We start from the raw sequence: 18,589 nt of genomic DNA on the forward strand, positions 1-18,589 counted from the left end.
CCTCCGGGTCCAACATATTATTCTTCGTAACTTCCGTCACCTCCAACGGGATCCCACCACTAAGCACATCTTTCCCTCCCCCCCCCCCCCCCCCCCGCATTCCGCAGGGATCGCTCCCTACGCAACTCCCTTGTCCATTCATCCCCCCCATCCTTCCCCACTGATCTCCCTCCTGGCACTTATCCGTGTAAGCGGAACAAGTGCTACACATGCCCTTACACTTCCTCCCTTACCACCATTCAGGGCCCCAAACAGTCCTTCCAGGTGAGGCAACACTTCACCTGTGAGTCGACTGGGGTGATATACTGCGTCCGGTGCTCCCGATGTGGCCTTTTATATATTGGCGAGACCCGACGCAGACTGGGAGACCGCTTTGCTGAACACCTACGCTCTGTCCGCCAGAGAAAGCAGGATCTCCCAGTGGCCACACATTTTAATTCCACATCCCATTCCCATTCTGACATGTCTATCCACGGCCTCCTCTACTGTATAGATAAGCCACACTCAGGTTGGAGGAACGACACCTTATATTCCATCTGGGTAGCCTCCAACCTGATGGCATGAACATCGACTTCTCTAACTTCCGCTAAGGCCCCACCTCCCCCTCGTACCCCATCTGTTACTTATTTTTATGCACACACTCTTTCTCTCACTCTCTTTTTTTCTCCCTCTGTCCCTCTGAATATACCTCTTGCCCATCCTCTGAGTCCCCCCCCCCCCCCCCCGTCTTTCTTCCCGGACCTCCTGTCCCATGATCCTCTCGTATCCCCTTTTGCCTATCACCTGTCCAGCTCTTGGCTCTATCCCTCCCCCTCCTGTCTTCTCCTATCATTTTGGATCTCCCCTCCCCCTCCAACTTTCAAATCCCTTACTCACTCTTCCTTCAGTTAATCCTGACGAAGGGTCTCGGCCTGAAATGTCAACTGCACCTCTTCCTACGGATGCTGCCTGGCCTGCTGCGTTCACCAGCAACTTTGATGTGTGTTGCTTGAATTTCCAGCATCTGCAGAATTCCTGTTGTTTGGTCCAAGAACCTGTTGGTTGTAGAAACAGTAGCACTGCAGTGTAGCGGTGCACATAACACTGTACAGCACCTGTTCAATTCCTGTTCATAAGGAGTTTGTGTTCACCCCCATGACTGCAGGGATTTCTTCCAGGTGCTATGGTTTTGTCCCACATTCCAAAAACACACAGGTTGGGTTTAGTGAGTTCTGGGCATTCTCTTGGTGCTGGAAGCATGGTGACACTTGTCACTTGCCCTCAGCACATCCTTGGACTGTGGTCACTGATGTAAATGACGCATTTCATGCTTTGATTTATTTGTCACAAAGCACAGCTAATCTTAAAGTAGAACTGCTGATAAGCTGCCTTCATTCTTTGATACCATGTGCAGAAGGAAAATTGTAATATGTTAAAGCCCAGTAATTTGAAACTTGTTTACTCTTTCCATCTCTAACCCACCAGTGAGAACTGGTATGTGGTCTTCCAACCTCTTTCTGAAGTCTACGATTAGCTCCTTGGTTTTGTGTGTGGTTACTGAGGCAGCAGTCAACTAGATGCACTATCTTTATACTGACTGGTCACTGCCTGTGACCCAGGAAACTATTTTGGCTAATTACAGACAGTGTTAGAGCTGTGCTTGGCCACAAAGTCATGAGAGTAGAGAGGAGGCTAAGCACGCAACCTTATTGATGTCATGTGCTTACCCTTTGGAAATGCCAGGGAAATATTCTTGTGTCTGAGGATTTGATTTCAATATTTAAGAGACGTGGATGGGAGGGAACTAGAGGGCTATGGTCCAGGTACAGGTCAAGGGAACTAGGCAGAGTAACAGTTCAGCACCATCCAGATGAGCCAAACGATCGGTTTCTGTGCTGCTGTGCTCTGCCTCTGTTTGCCACCCTCTATCATTCATCTAACTGAATGTTGTCAGAGTCTTTTCCTGCCATTCAAAATTCGCACCCATCTGCAGAAATTATTAGCTAATGGTTATTAGTGCCATTTATTTATTTTGGAGATACGGTGGGAATAGGCACATCCAGCTGTTTGAGCTGTGCAGCCCAGCAGTCCCCCCAATTTCACTCTAACTTAATCATGGGACAATTTACAATGATCAATTAACCCTCTAATGGGTACATCTTTAGACAGTGGGAGGAAGGCGGAGCAGTTGGAGAAAACCCATATATTCCATGGGGAGAATGTATAGACCTCCTCAGAGGACCATACGACAATAAGATATATGAGTCTATTGAGTCTGCTGTGCCATTTCATCATGGCTGATACATTTTCCCTCACCGCCCCAATCTCTGCCTTTTCCCCATATCCCTCATGCCCTGACTAATCAGGAATCCAACCTCGGCCTTAGATATACCCAATGACCTGACCTCCACAGCTGCTAGTGGCAACAAATTCCAGAGATTCACCACTCTCTGGCTAAAGAAATTCCTCATTTCCGTTCTAAAAGGACACCCCTCTATTCTGAAGCTGTGACCTCTGGTCTTGCCCCCCCCCCCCGCCCCACCACAGGAAGCACCTTCTCCACATCCACTCTATCTAGGCCTTTTGTAATTCGATAGTTTCAATGCCGTTACCCCTTATTCTTCTGAATTCCAGTCAGTATAAACCCAGAGTGGGCATTGATCACAGAACTCCGCTCCGAACTGTAATACTGGTATGCTAACCACTACGCCAGGTGGCATAATTTGTAAACCGAGAATCTTTAGCATTATCGTAAGTGGCTGGAACTCACTTTAAAATTGCTGATCTTTGAGGGTTTAAGAAATTGCTTGTCTTCACTAATTTGCATTACTGGACTTTTTTTGTCATAACGATGAAATAGTTGGGTGAAAAGGATTAGATGAGCAGCTGCTGCTGGCGAATATTTATAGAAGCCTGTCTATCAGTTTGTGAACCAAATTCACACCTAATCCTATGTGGTGACATGATACTACATTTGTTAGCACAATGCTTTACAGTGCCAGCTGTGAGGGCAGGGTTCGAGTCTGCCACTATCTGTAAGGTGTTTGCACGTATTCTCTGTGACTGTGTGGGTTTTCTTCGGGTGCACCAGTTTTCTCCCACATTCCAAAGACTAACAATTGGGGAAAAGTGAGTTGTGAGCATGCTATGTTGGCGCTAAAAGTGTGGCGACACTTATGGGCTACTTGGCACAATACTTGCTGATTTGATTTGACACAAACCATGCATTTCACTCTCTTGATGACAAAGCTAATCTTGGCTTTTATTTTGTAATTTTTAAGATTAACAAAATGCTGTTTTTGATAATTTAGTTGCTTCTGCAGAGTGGGCTCATGTTGTTAGAGATTCTGAAGGGGGTTTGTGTTTAAAGCTCTTGTGAGAATTTCTGCATACTGCCCAAGGTTGGCTAATCTTAACTGGAGCAGGGCTTTGATTTAATTACCACCAGCCATTAGAGGGGAAAAAATAGCCCCATTTCTTGTTCATCCCAGTGACTTGCTAGCAAGTTTGCATAAATGCATGATTGCCTTCTCCCAATTTATTGGTGCCAAACAATTGGTGATGCTTCTTCAGAAGAGAAAGGATTTTTAAAAATAAATGTATCGTCCATTTAATATATATATTATACACAAACTCCCATAATAAATTCAAGACCAAACATATATATGCATTAATACCATTCACTGCATTTCTGTGGACGTATGGTTGTCAAGGAAAGATTTTGTTATTTTCAGAACTTCTCTGGAGAGTGAGTGGAGATTTAATAGACATATACAAAATTGAGGGGTGTAGATAGGGTAAATGCAAGCGGGCTCTTATTCAGAATTTGGGTGAGATGAGAACTTGAGGTCATAGGTTGAGGGTGAAAGGTAATATATTTAAAGGGAACCTGAAGAGGAACTTCACTCACAGGGTTGAGTGAGTGGAACGAGTTGTCAGTGGATGTTGGTTTGATTTCAACCTTTAGGATAATATATGGATCTAGAGGTGCAGCTCAGTGGGGCTAGGCAGAACAATAGTTTGGCACAGACTGGAATGGCCAAAGGGCCTGATTCTGTGCTGTAGTGCTCTGTGACTCTGACAGAATCAACTTGCGGATATCAGTAAAAATGGGAAGAGATTAACCTGGGAGCAGCCTGTAATTGACTTTTGCATTAGTTGGGTGAAATATTTCCATTCGTTCCTTTTTTATTATTATTTAAAAATTAATGCATTTGTAGTTTGTTTTTCCAAGTTGTGTGCAGCTGGCTTAGCCAATGAGCACTTTTTGAAGCGCTGGTGCGCACTTGGGATTACTGAACTTGATCTTACTAATTGGTCCCAGGGTCTTTTAACCTGTAAGAAGCTCTTCAGAAGAGGGATGCATTGAACTGAAGAGATTAGCTGTATATGTCACATGTACAGTGAAATACGTCATTTGCGTCAAATCATTGAAAATTGTGCTGGGCACTCGCCATGATTCGGGCGCCAATATAGCATACCCTCAACTTATTAACCTATCCCATGTCTTTGGAATGTGGGAGGAAACCGGAGCATCGGGAGGAAATCCATACTGTCACGGGGAAAATGTACAAACTGCTTGCAGTGGTGGGAATTGAACGCCCTTGTTTTGCAGCTGGCGCTGTAAAACAATTCACTAACTGCTTCACTAACATATTGCTACGCTATCATGCTACGCCGAATGTAAGTATTCCTATTCTCAAGTGGCATGAATAAGTTTCTGTCCTTCCTACATGGTCAGTGACCTTCTCAAAAGTGGATCACCATATAAATACACAAGTTGTGAACCGGTTACTATTCTTCCACACTTGTCAGAGTGTACCTCCTGCTTACAGGTATAATAAGGATTAGAAACAAGTTGTCTCTATTCTAACCTCGTCATAGTGGTAATGCTTGTGAAATTTCCATTAGGGTATTATCTTTGCCGTGTGATGGTTGATCTATTATCCTGTGGTGTAAACCTTGCCCTTGATGTTATGAGTTCTGGGAGAAATGTTACCATTGAGAATTGACCATCTGACAAAGTTAGGAGACACGGGTTTCAATTTGGTAAGCTGCAATGTGTAGGATATCATAGGAAGCTGGAGGCCCCAACTAGTTGGTCCATGTGGTAACCTGCATCATGAGGTCAACTGCATTCTAGCTAAGCTTGATCCAAATATCAGCTATCTGAATCAGATTTATTATCACTGACATAAATGGCATGAAATTTGTTACAAGGCAGTACAATAAAATCACTATAAATTATAAAAAGTGCAAAGGAAGAATAATGAATTAGTGTGTGTACATTAGAGCACATTTTTATATGTTAAAGAACACGGGTGACAGGACAATTTCTACAGTTATAATCCCTTCATAATGCTTTTGAGTTGCATGTAATTTTTCAAATTCCTGGATCTTCCCTTAAACCCACCCAAAATGATTACTGTGGTCTCTGAGTCGTATTCATGCAATGGGGTGTTGATTGCAATCATACATATGCAGACATGTATCAGTTATGTGGGTGCTTCCTGGTCTGCAATTTACTGTTCTGAGCTGTATTTTGACTTCAATCCACAACCCATATTCTGGTCTGAAGATTGGTTGCTGAAGTTAATATTTGCTATATATCCTAACTCAGGATTACGCTCTAACAGTGTTCATGGATCATTCAGAAATCTGGTGGCAAAAGAGAAGAAGCTGTTCCTGAATCATTGTGTGGTCTTCAAGAGTTTGTACACCCCCCCCCCCAACGTGATAGTAACATGGGGGCATTTGTTATGTGGTGTTGGATCCTGATGCTTTTGAGGTCCTTCAGAAGACAAGATTGAAGTAAAACTTGTTGCCTATTTAGTGTTATAAGTGGAAGGAAGGAGAAGTGTTGAGAGACAAAGGGAAACAAAACAAAAAGAGTAGTGTGGTTGTCTCGCACTAGACTACTGATGATAGAAGATTCGATTGATGGCAATTCTATTGATAACACAAAGATAGCTAGATTCGGGTAACATGATGCCTACCACTGAAATCAAGAAGTTTCTTGAAAAGTAGAATAGAACTTGATTGTTATTGCTCAAGGCAATGTGATTGCACTGCTATTCCAGTCCGTTCAAAATAGGCATTTACAATACGTGCAGTATGGCTTAATTTTTAAAAATCCTATATTTACACGCACCTGGTGACTTCAGTAGTCCATAACACTCGAAGGCCATTGGCAAGCTAGGGTCTAGCATTTTCAGCTGCACAACAGCCCTTGGGCCTATTTTGCACTGGATCTCATAAATAAGATGCTGGAGGAACTCGGCAGGGCAGGCAGCATCAATGGGGGGAATAAACAGTTTATGTTTCAGGCTGAGGCCTGATGAAGGATCTTGGCCCGAAAAGTCAACTGCCTTCTCTTTTCCATAGATGCTGCCTGGCTTGCTGAATTCCAGCATTTCTTGTGTGTTATCTCCTGGGGTTTGAAGTTGAAAAGGAAGTTGATGGGAGAGTGCTATAAAAAAGATGGGTTAAGCAAGTGGTCAAAATTTTGGCAGAGTATGTGGGTAGACAAGGTTAGCAATTCTCTTTTGGAATAATAAGTGCTGAGTCTTTTGCAGGGTAAACTGCAGAATGAAAGGATTTGGGCTTCCTTTTGCATGGAGAACAATATTAGCATACACAATTTAAGAATTAGGAAAGCTTAGTAAATTGGACTCAGTTGCTAAGAGAATGGAATACTTAATGCAGCTACTTAGAAAGTTGGGCTGTACTAGATTGATGACATGGGAAAATTATTCAATGTTGTAAGTGTAATTGGGGCCTTCTTGCCACATATTCTCAAATACATTCTCTCCAAAATTATTTGGACGCAGACTTGTTCTGCACAACAACAGACCACTTCTAATGAAAATATTTCTGAACGTCTGTTTCCTAGTAACCACAGCATTCAACATAAGCTTTGTGGCTTGTATAACATTCCCATATATCATTGTGAAATCTCAAGAATATTCCTTGCTTCTAATGGCAGAACCCATGTATTTTGAGTGGCAATTGATTATTGGCAATACAGCTCTTTGTAATTGCGATCCTGTTTGCTTGCTTAGTCTGGTAAGTCATAGTGTAGCATGAAAAATGACCTGCAGAGTTAATTTTGCAGGTGCTAAAGTTGAATTTTTAAAACCCTTTTTTGATTTGGTTTAGCAATAGAGAAATTACTCAAACCAGTTAAAGGAAAATGAGCGTGGGGTTTTGTTTACACACACTTCAATACTCAGAATTCCCAAAACTATAGCTACACATGGAGCTTCCAATTTGCATGTCATATTTAATCATGAGATCTTTTGGTTTTCTGCCTGATGGGGAAAGTTTGTTTGAAGTGTTTTCTGTAGACTGAAAGAATTGGCAAATATTGAGGCCCACTTTGTCTTGGGGTTGTAAAACCGTGCCTTCAACTAAGGGTTTTGCTGATGCTTGATTCTGAATTCTTTCTTGAAAGTTAATCTACCCATTTTATTTTTTAAGACTTCAATTCAGAGATGCCCCGGGGAGGTACAGTAGTGCTGTTGCAGTTCCAGTAACCTGGGTTCAATTCTGCCAGTCTGGAAGGAGTTTGTATGTTCTCCCTGTGACCACGTGGGTTTCCTTCATTTCCCTCTCACATTCCAAACGCATACGAGTTAGGGTTAGTGAGTTGTGGCATGCTCTGTTGGCTCTGGAAGCATGGCTGCCGGCTACCCAGCATAATCATCACTGATTTGATGCAATGATGCATTTTACTGTATGTTTAGAAATTTTGAAGTTCAAGTTTATTGTCTTCTGACTGTACATGTATACAACCAAATGAAACAAGATTCCACCAGACCATGGTGCACCCACAAAACATAACTCACATAAAACAAAACATGAACAAATAATTTAATAAGAAGTCATTCAATACACGTAGTGCACAGCACAGGTTAAAAAGTACAGTGAACAGGTCTCTATCCTAGTGATAAGACCTCTGGTGGCAGGATATTCAATAGTCTCACAGCTTGGGGGAAGAAGCTGTTACCCAGTCTGGCAGTCCTAGTCCTGATGCTCCTGTACCTCCTTCCTGATGGTAGTAAGTCAAAGAGATTGGGTGGTAGGGACCTTCAACGGTGCTTCAGACTACAACACTCCCAGTAAATGTCATAAATAGAGGGCAGGACACTGTGGTGATCCTCTAGCCTGTTTTTACTATCCTCTGTAGGGTCTTGCTGAACAATGCTTCTGTACCACGCCATGGTGCAGCCAAGAAAGTACACTCGATGGTGCTCCTGCAGAAAGTTGTTAGAATGAGCATGTGACAAATAGAGCTGTATATTTTGTTTGTGTTGTCAATGGAACATGCCTGGCTTTGTGGCTCATTCCCATAGAGATGCTGTTTTCCAGTTTAATCCGGTGCCTTTTGTGTAGACTTTGTCTTGTTTACAAGCATTGCTGACCATGACCATGTCTTCCTGCAATCTCCTCCACTCCTACATGATGACCTCCTCTTAGTTCATTGCTGCAGTTTTTTCAGCTTTAACACTTCTCTAATTTCAGAAACTCCTTTCGAGAGCTGCCTCTTTGAAGGCTTTGATTCTTTGTATCATCTGTGGCTTGAGATCAAATCATTATTTGACTTGTCCAAAATACCTTGGGCCATTCTATATATAAGTTGTTTTCTTGCCCTTTGATGATGAAGTGGTCCAGCAGGTTTCCTCGTGATGTACATGACGTGCATGACTTCATGTCCTCTGTAATATGCACACTTGGCAAACAGGCTGGCCGGAATGAGTCAATACTGTTTTTTACCACTTCTAGTCAGAATTGTAATAGGTTGTCTCTGAGTCCGGGTGCAGAAGTAAGAGTGTGAGTACCTCCTATTGTCTCCAGTCTAAGTAACGTCACTCTACGTATTTTCAAATCAAATGGTATGCAGTTTCATTTTTGAATTGTTGCCAAATTTTTTATCTTCTGAACATGTATTTGAAAAACAATTCAGATACTTGAGCTTGTGTTCATAGCATGGTGTATTACTGTCATTATTGCAATGCTTCTAGCTTCAGTAGTATCTAAAGATTAGAGATTAGTTTTTTTTGGCTGCATATACAATGAAATGCGTTGTTTGTGTCAACATCCAGCACAGTCCAAAATGTGCTGGGGGTAACCCACGGGTAATGCCGTGCTTCTGGCACCAACATGGCATGTCCATAACTTACTAACAGTAATCTGTACGCCTTTGAAATGTGAGAGGAAACTGGAGCACTTGGAGGAAACCCATATGGTCATGTGGAGAACGTGCAAGAGGGGTGGCAATCGTTGGCACTGTAAAGTGTTACCATGCCACCCCTATGACACCCCTACCTTCTGTAGGTAAATTTGTGGCTATTTTTACTACTTGGAACATTTTGCTTCAGCCGAGTACTTTGAGGCATGGAGTCATAAAGGGCAATCAATCAAATATTGTTCATATATCTATATCCTGCAGCTCCAATAATACTGAGATGACAAAAAAAATCTGAATTATTGCCCTCCCTTAATCCTACCAATTAATAATTTTTGTTCTAACATTGCAAGACTTGCAACACAATTTGTATCAATGCACCTGGGAGGGCGGGTGTCAGTGAAGTAGCATAAGTAGTTATCACAATGCCTTACAGTATCAGCGACTTGTTCAGTTCCCTCCACAGCCTGCAAGGAGTTTGTACATTCTTCCTGTGACCACGTGGGTTTCCTCTAGTTCCTCTGTTTCCTTCCACATTCCAAAGACATATCGGTTGGTAGGTTAATTGGTCATTGTAACTTGTCCTGTGCTTAGGCTAGGCTGAAATTGGGAAACTGAAATAGGCTGGGCAACTGGGCTTGAAGGACTGGTCGGCCTTTTCCACATTGTTTCTCAATTTAAAAAAAATTAACTTCTGAAAGAACAGTTGATATAGATGCTGCTGATGTTAATGCCCCTGTCAGATTAGCTTGTAGCATAGTTAATTTCAACTGGTGTATTCATGGCAAAACCAGAGATGTTAAGTTTCTTGTTCACCTTGTCAATTTGGAGGATATTTTTCAGGACCCATGTGTGACCTTGCAGCCTGTGTTGCAGTACCAGTAGGATCATCTGTTACACTTCATGGTGGATTCATCCAAAAGAAAGACTTCACTGTTCTTTTATTGCATAGTGTTGGAGACGTGGTGGAAAAATGGCTTCAATTGTTCATAGGGTGAGCATTTGACAGGCCATCTTGGAGACTTCGTGCTTTTTGGCATGGGATGCACTGGACTCTTCTGTTCCAACTGAAATTGTATGTATTTGAATTAATCCTGATCCCAAGGCTCTGGAAAAAGCATTGCCCCTCCAAAGATACTGCCAGTAGTAGTAATTTTTGCCTTTGAATAGATTAGCAACTTGAAAATTTCTGTTACTTTTAAAAAAAAATGCATTTAAATTTGGAGTGGCTGGATGGAGATGCGTCTCTGCCAAAGGTACAAGCCACTCCTGCCCTTCGCTGGCCAGCAGGCCACCCTTGGGCAAAGTATATCACCTGCTTAGTCCCAACCTCGATCAGGGTGACATGAGGCCACGGGAGCAGGTGGTGGATGGTCATATGAGCAGCTGATGTAGATCACAAGTGCTGGTTATGTGACCACTGACGCCAGGCAGACAATCTCAGAAGAGTATTGATATTGGCTGGGGTCACCCATCTTATGAAGACACTGCGGAGAAGGCAATGGCAAACCACTTCTGTAGAAAAATTTGCCAGGAACAGTCGTGGATATGGAAAGACCATAATGATACATGCAAATTGTTCATTAGTGCAAGCTTTTTTTTCCTGTATTTTCCTGCTATTATTTTACCCCTCAACTCTTCACGTGACTCTCTGCGTGGAGTGCTGTAGAGTTACCCTGTAATATTGTAAAGGATACAGTGGAAAGAAAGGGGGTAGTAGAGTGATCACTCAAGTGGATCATCTTCTCCAAAGGGGTTGTCTTTTGGTGGGTCCTCGGGTGCCTGTAGAGGCTGATCCAGATCCACGTACTCTGGTACAGGGTGGGCAAGAGTAAGTAGTAGCTGTAGTCAGTGGTTGGTTGTTTAGTCCCTCCTTTCACAGCTGCCACTTGTTCTCTGCAGCTCAGTGGTGGTCCTAGGATTTACTGGTGAGAAGTAATCACTGAAAGTATGACAGATAATTTCAGTAAACATTGTGTTCATTGGCTGCACACTCTCTGTTGGCAGACCTGTAGTTCAGAAATTTAGTCATAGAACTCTCCAGCTTGAAAATGGGGCCCCTTGGCCCAACCTGCCTGTACTGACCAAGGTGCCTGTCTGAGCTCTTCCCGTTTGGCCCGTACCCAACTTGCCTATCCATTTTGCTGTCTCAGTATCTTTAACCATTTATAATTCAGGATCTGGTTTATTATCACTGACATTATATCGTGTATCTTGTTGTTTTGCAGCAGCACAATGCAATACGTAAATACTGTAAGTTACAATTTTAAAAAGTGCAAAAAGGTAACGGTGTTCCTGGATACTTGGTCTGTTCGGAAATCTAATGGATGAGGGAAAAATAGCTGCTGCTAAAATGCTGCGTGTCCCTTCAGGCTCCTGTACCATGCCCATGATGGTGAGGGCCCTGCTTTTACCACTTCTGCTAGCAGCTCATTCCACATACTCGCCAACCCAGTGTGTCCATCACCCCTCATCCTCTTTAAATTTTTTCCCTTGCGCCTTGTGTTCATCGCTTTCACAGCTACAGGCATTTTGGGATCCTGATGTAAATGTTAGGTGTTGCGATAAGCATCTCAATTTTCAAATAGGGAATTCCTCCCGCTTCAAAGCAAGGATTCTTGCCAAGGCTCACAACAGATTTTTTTTTTAAATATATAGTTTTGATTTTTAACTTCCACTCAGTTACAATTTGAGTTGAGTGTTTTAAGTAAATTTAAGAATGGAAGGAATGGTGGAAATGCACAATAAATTTGGCTAGCATTGCCAGGAGACAGCATACTGTACCTGTATTACTGACCATTACACCACCAGGGCCCTCCATCTCTGGCAGCGTTCAGAGCTTCCTTCATGTCAGTGCTTCCTCCTGGTTTTCACAACTGTCAGTTATTTAAGTCCCACGTGGCGACTTAGAAATGCCATCACACTCGGATGTCAAAGGATTCTAAATTGTTGTTTCTGTAACAATTTTATTTTACCAGTCAGGGTTTTTAACCCTGAGCTGAACCCCTGAACCTGAAGGCCTGGTGGACTACTCGTAGTCTGGCCTCTACCCTTTGATCTGTTTGACATGGGTGACCCTACCAAAAGCCAAAGCCTGACTCCAGCCAACAAGGCTCTCGGGGTCATTGAGGCATGCAAGCCTCCAAACCCTGTGACAAGGTTGTGGTCATCTTGGAGTAACATACTGTATGTGCAACATAGAATTCCAGGTTTTTATTTACTTTTCAGATTGTTGCTTCACTGTCCTCTATGAAGCTTGTATAGAAAAAAAAATTACTCTTGGGGTTAGAATTAAATCTTCTTTTTTCCAAAAATACTTTATTCAGAAATATTACAAAATAAAAATAATTACATACAGAAAAAGAAAACCATTCGTTGACTGTGAGTCCTTATTCAATAATTCAATACAGTTATTAACAATAAAATTTTGCGTTGACTCTGTTCATTTACAAATGAAAGATGTTTACAGTAAATCATGCGTTTACTCTCAACTCTTGGTCAAGTGTTAAGACTTATTAACAATCAAAATTTTCAACAATAAAGGCAGGCAATGGCTCTAATACTTTCCCAAATTAACAATTCCACCCACTGCTTGGGCACCATGTTGATTATCTGTCCACACCGCTGATGAGGGTAGGTCTCCTCCCCACCCAACCTCTCCCCCTCCTACGGGTGATGAACGTTAAACTGTGGTCCTTCCCCACCGGGCCTTCGCGGTGGCTGCACCAAGTTTGAGTGCATCCCTCAGAACGTACTCCTGCAGACGAGAGTGTGCCAGTCGGCAGCATTCAGTCACGGACATCTCCGTCAGCTGGCAGACCATCAAGTTTCGGGCCGACCAAAGAGCGTCTTTCACCGAATTGATGATCTGCCAGCAGCACCGGATGTTGGTCTCCGTGTGCGTCCCCGGGAACAGCCCGTAGATCACGGAGTCCTCGGTAACGCAGCTGCTGGGCATGAATCTTAGTACTGTCCCTTCCATTCTCTTCCACACCTTCTTTGCGAACCCACAGTGTGCGAAGAGGTGAGCCACTGACTCCACCCCATCACAGTCCTCCCGTGGGCAGTGGGGTGTGGAGGAACTGTTCCGGGCGTACAGGAGGGATCTGACTGGGAGGGCCCCTCTCACCGCCAGCCAGGCGAGGTCTTTGTGCCTGTTTGTGAGATCTGGCGATGAGGCATTTTGCCAGATGAACTGGACGGTCTGCTCAGGGAACCACCCCACTGTGTCCATCACGTCCTTCTCCTGCAGTGCCTGCAGGACACTACGTGCCGACCACTGCCTGATGGCCCTGTGGTCAAATGCGTTGGTCTTGAAGAATTTTTCTACGAAGGACAGGTAAGGGGGCAACGACCAGCTGACGGGGGCGTTGCGCGGGAGTGGGGCCAGACCCATCCTTCGTAGCCAGGGCGACAGGTAGAACCTGGGCACATAGTAGTACTTTGTGCCCACGTATCTGGGATCCACGCACAACCTGATGCAGCCACACACGAAGCTGGCCATCAGGGTGAGGGCGACACTGGGGACGTTCTTGCCCCCATTGTCCAGGGACTTGTGCATGGCGGTCCGTCTCACCCGCTCCATCTTGGATCCCCAGACGAATCTGAAGACAGCCCGGGTGATTTCCGAGCTGTAGGAGCGGGGGACGGGCCAGACCTGCGCCAAGTACAGCAGCCCTGAGAGCACCTCACACCTGATGACTAGGTTCTTGCCCGTTATCGACAGGGAGCGCGCTTCCCACAGTCCCAGTTTCTGTTTCACCTTGGCAGTCCACTCCCGCCAGTTCTTGTTGCACGCCTCGGCCCCTCCGAACCAGATCCCCAACACCTTCATGTGGTCAGACCTGATGGTGAAGGGGATGCTGGATCGGTCTGGCCAGTTGCCGAAGAGCATGGCTTCGCTCTTCGTGCGGTTGAGCCTGGCCCCCGTCGCTAGCTCGAACTGTTCGCAGATGCTGATCAGCCTGCGAACTGACCTCGGATCAGAGCAGAAGACGGTGACGTCGTCCATGTACAGGGAGGTTTTCACTTGGGTCCCTCCACTGCCTGGCAGTGTCACCCCTCTTATTCCCCCATCCCTCCTGATGGCCTCGGCAAAGGGCTCTATACAGCAGACAAACAAGACAGGGGAGAGGGGACAGCCCTGCCTGACTCCAGACCTGATGGGGAAGCTGTCTGTTTCCCACCCGTTGACCTGGACTGCACTACGGATGTCTGCGTAGAGCAGTCTGATCCAATTCCGGATTCCCTCCCCAAATCCCATTTTGGAGAGCACGTCCGCCATGTACGTGTGCGATATCCTGTCGAAGGCTTTCTCCTGGTCCAAGCTGACCAGGCAGGCGTCCACCCCCCTGTCCTGCACGTAGGCGATGGTGTCCCTCAGCAGCGCGAGGCTGTCTGAGATCTTCCTGCCCGGTACAGCACAGGTTTGGTCCGGGTGGATCACCTGTCCCAGAGCAGACCTGACCCTGTTGGCGATAGCCTTGGACAGGATCTTGTAATCCACATTCAGGAGAGAGATGGGTCTCCAATTCCTAATGTCCTCCCTTTCCCCCTTCTGCTTGTAGATGAGGATGATGATGCCCTTCCTCATGGACTCAGACATGCTACCCGCCAGAAGCATAGCGTTGTACACTTCCAGCAATCAAATTGCTAAAGTATATACATTTTGTCTATTGTAACTTTAGTTGATACTGTGGGGCAATAAGATTTTGATTTATACTATCACTATCTTGATTTGGGTTGTCAGTACAACACAGTCCCTATCCACACCCTCGCCCTCTGAGGACATGAGAACAGCCATCTCCAGCGTGCAGCACCTCCGTTCATCATCTGTGTGGCATTTTCTGAGCGGCTACAGTAGCCGTGGTCAGTTCCTTGTGCTAATCCCTTGGCCTTCACTTCCTCTGAGATATTACACTTCAACCTGTGACATCCCTCCCCCCCCGCCCCCCCCCCAAAACTCCATCACCTTTCTTCCATGAGCGTTATGCTCATTCCATCATCTTCCCTGGTATACCACTAAACCCTTTCCTATTCTGCCATCCAGATTACTGGGGCAATGCAGTGGCAAAGCAATTAACATCACTCATTACTCTACCAACTGATTGAAGTTCAGTTACTGCTGGTTGTCAGGAGTTGGTCCATTTTTCCCATGACCTTGTGGGTTTACTTCAGGTGTGCTGGTGTCCTCCCACATTCAAAAGATGTATGGGTTAGTTGTGGATTTGCTTTATTGGTGGCAGAGGCAAGGTGATAGTTGCAGGCTGTCCCCAGCACATCCACAGACAGTGTTGGTTGCTGATGCTAAAGCAATGCATTTCACTATTTCAATGTACACGTGACTAATCTAATCGTTATCTTTGAAAATTGACCCAAAGGGCATGTCACTACACAATTGTATCATGTACAGGGGGTGATTGATAAATTCATGGCCCACGGTAGGAGGAGTCAATCCTAGAAAACCTAGCACATTTATTTTTCAACATAGTCCCCTCCTACAGCTACACACTTAATCCAGCGGTCGTGGAGCATACGGATCCCTTCTTTGTAGAAGTTGGCATATTGGATCTCCAGAAAGTGGTCCACTGCAGGGCTGATTGATAAGTTTGTGACCTAAGGTAGAAGGAGAATAGTTATACAGCTCTCGTTACATGCACGTGCAGTTCAACTCTTTGAATGATGATGCAGAAAGTTTGAAGTTAATAACTCATCTCCTTCTACCTTAGGCCACAAACTTATCAATCACCCCTGCTGTGGACCACTTCTACAAAGAAGGGATCCGTATGCTCCACGACTGCTGGACTAAGTGTGTAAATGTAGGAGGGGGCTATGTTGAAAAATAAATGTGCTAGGTTTTTTAAAATTGACTCCTCCTTCCTTAGGCCAAGAACTTACAAATCACCCCTGTGCTTGAGTTTATTCTAATTCAGTCAGTTGCACTGGTCTGGTATCTACGTTCCAGCTTTAACTCTCCGAATGTAAAGTTCTTGGTTGACTGGTGCCTCTATTGGCCTCAGTTGCCAGAAAAATAGTTTGGAGTTTCAGAGAATTGTAGTGCCTATGTTTGTCCTTTCTGGAATGCTAACTATTAAATATGCATTGAACTTTTGCAAACTTTTAAAATAAATGCTTTTGAGTCAAATGCTCTTTTATTGGCCCCGGATGACTTTTGATGTATTACGTCTCTATTAGATGCTCCCAAGTAACTCTATCAAGGAGCTAAACTATAGAATTCAGAAATCATGTGCTAAGGCTGTATTTGGGGTTGGTACTGTCATTTTTGGGAGGTGATGTATGGGCTGATTATTTGGATTAGCTTTATTTTATCCTTTTGTGGTTGTCTATATTGAAATGTGTGCATCATAGTTCATAGTGCCTTCTAATATCTTAGATGCTTTGTAGCAATGGGTCATGTGAAGTTTAAATTTTTCAGATTTACTGGGTGGTTGAGAATGAAGTGTTTAATCTATTAAAATTAGTATTGCCTGTCGGAATAGCATTCCAAGAAAAGCAGCTGGGGAGTTCTTGCTGCACAGACAAGGAGTTGACTACTTGTCAAAACTCATTCTCCAAGCAGTCTTTATTTTTCTAGAGATACAGTGTGGAGCAGGCTCCCCCAGCCCAACGAGCTGCAGCACCCAGCAACTCACCTATTTAACCCTGGCCTAATCACAGGGCAATTTATAATGACCAATTATTCTTTTAACCCATATATCTTTGGACTGTAGGAGGAAAATCAGAGCACCCAGAGGAAACCCACGTGCACAGGGAAAGAATGATCAAACTTCCTTACAAAGGACACTGGAATTGAACTCCAACACCCCAAGCTGTAATAGCATTGTGCTAACTGCTACACTACCATGGTGCCTAAAGGATAGATGATTGTTGAACCACAATCTAAGTGGTGCAAGAATGGTGAAAATATAGTATGTGTATCATACCTGTTTATACCTTTGCCTCAACTGCTTTGGCCACAGTAGTTACTGGAGAATAATCTACATTGTCCACACTACCCTGAAGGATTGGTGTGTCTGTCAAGTGCTGACTTGCTCCTAATTGTAGGCCGTATTTTAGGTAATGATGAATTTGAGTACAGAGAGGAAATTAAGAACCTGGTGGTGTGGTGCGAAGATAATAACCTATCCCTCAACGTCAGCAAGACGAAGGAGTTGGTTGTTGACTTAAGAAGGAGTAGCGGACTGCACGGCCCCATTTACATCGGTGGTGCGCAAGTGGAACAGGTCAAAAGCTTCAAGTTCCTCGGGGTCAATATCACAAATGACCTGACTTGGTCCAACCAAGCAGAGTCCACTGCCAAGAGGGCCCACCAGCGCCTTTACTTCCTCAGGAAGCTAAGGAAATTTGGCCTGTCCCCTAAAACTCTCACTAATTTTTATAGATGCACCGTAGAAAGCATTCTTCTGGGGTGCATCACAACCTGGTATGGAAGTTGTCCTGTCCAAGACCGGAAGAAGCTGCAGAAGATCGTGAACACAGCCCAGTACATCACACAAACCAATCTTCCATCCTTGTACTCACTTTACATTGCACGCTGTCGGAGCAGTGCTGCCAGGATCATCAAGGACACAACTCACCCAGCCAACATACTTTTCGTCCCTCTTCCCTCCAGGAGAAGGCTCAGGAGCTTAAAGACTCATACGGCCAGATTTGGGAACAGCTTCTTTCCAACTGTGATAAGACTGCTGAACGGATCCTGACCCAGATCTGGGCCATACCCTCCAAATATCCGGACCTGCCTCTCGGTTTTTTTGCACTACCTTACTTTCCCTTTTCTATTTTCTATTTATGATTTATAATTTAAATTTTTAGTATTTACTATCAATTTGTACTCCAGGGAGCATGAAGAGCAGAATCAAATAACACTGCGATGATTGTACGCTCTAGTATCAATTGTTTGACCACGATAAAGTATAAAGTATATAATGTGCATTCTCATTGTCATGCCAACTTGATTCCTTCCTTACTAAGAATGCTCTTTGCCAGTATTGCAAACAGGGCAAGTCTGTCCTTCTGACTTTCTACGGTGCTGTCTTTGGTAATGCTTTATTTTGACTTTGAATTGTGAATTTTACAATATTGGCTCCAAGCATACTTATATAAATGAGTTTTAAGGTAATATTTGGTGTGCAAATGTATTGGAATGCACACCACATTACAGGTTTCCCCACTTTATGAAAGTTTGCTTTACGCCACTGCGCTTTTACGAAAGACTTGCATTAGTCCCTGTTTTCACTAACTGAAAGAAATCCGAAGAGGATTTTTGCTTTTATGAAAAAAGGTGAAAAGCGAAAATAGCATTCGGTGTTTGTTTTGCAGCGAGCTGTTATAGAGACGGCGTGCACCCCGAGCAGTGAGAGTGGCGCTGCCAAGCTCCTTCCCCGGGAACTACATTCAGCATTT

General features: G+C 44.2%; 1 protein-coding gene across 1 annotated transcript in view; it reads left to right on the plus strand.

Annotated features, from left to right (window-relative positions):
• Window positions 1-18,589, plus strand: part of spsb1 (splA/ryanodine receptor domain and SOCS box containing 1) — a 79,707-nt gene that overhangs the window by 39,069 nt on the left and 22,049 nt on the right. The window lies entirely within an intron of this gene.

Source organism: Mobula birostris, chromosome 27 (genome assembly GCF_030028105.1).
Source record: "Mobula birostris isolate sMobBir1 chromosome 27, sMobBir1.hap1, whole genome shotgun sequence".
Taxonomy (NCBI): Eukaryota; Metazoa; Chordata; class Chondrichthyes; order Myliobatiformes; family Myliobatidae; genus Mobula; species Mobula birostris.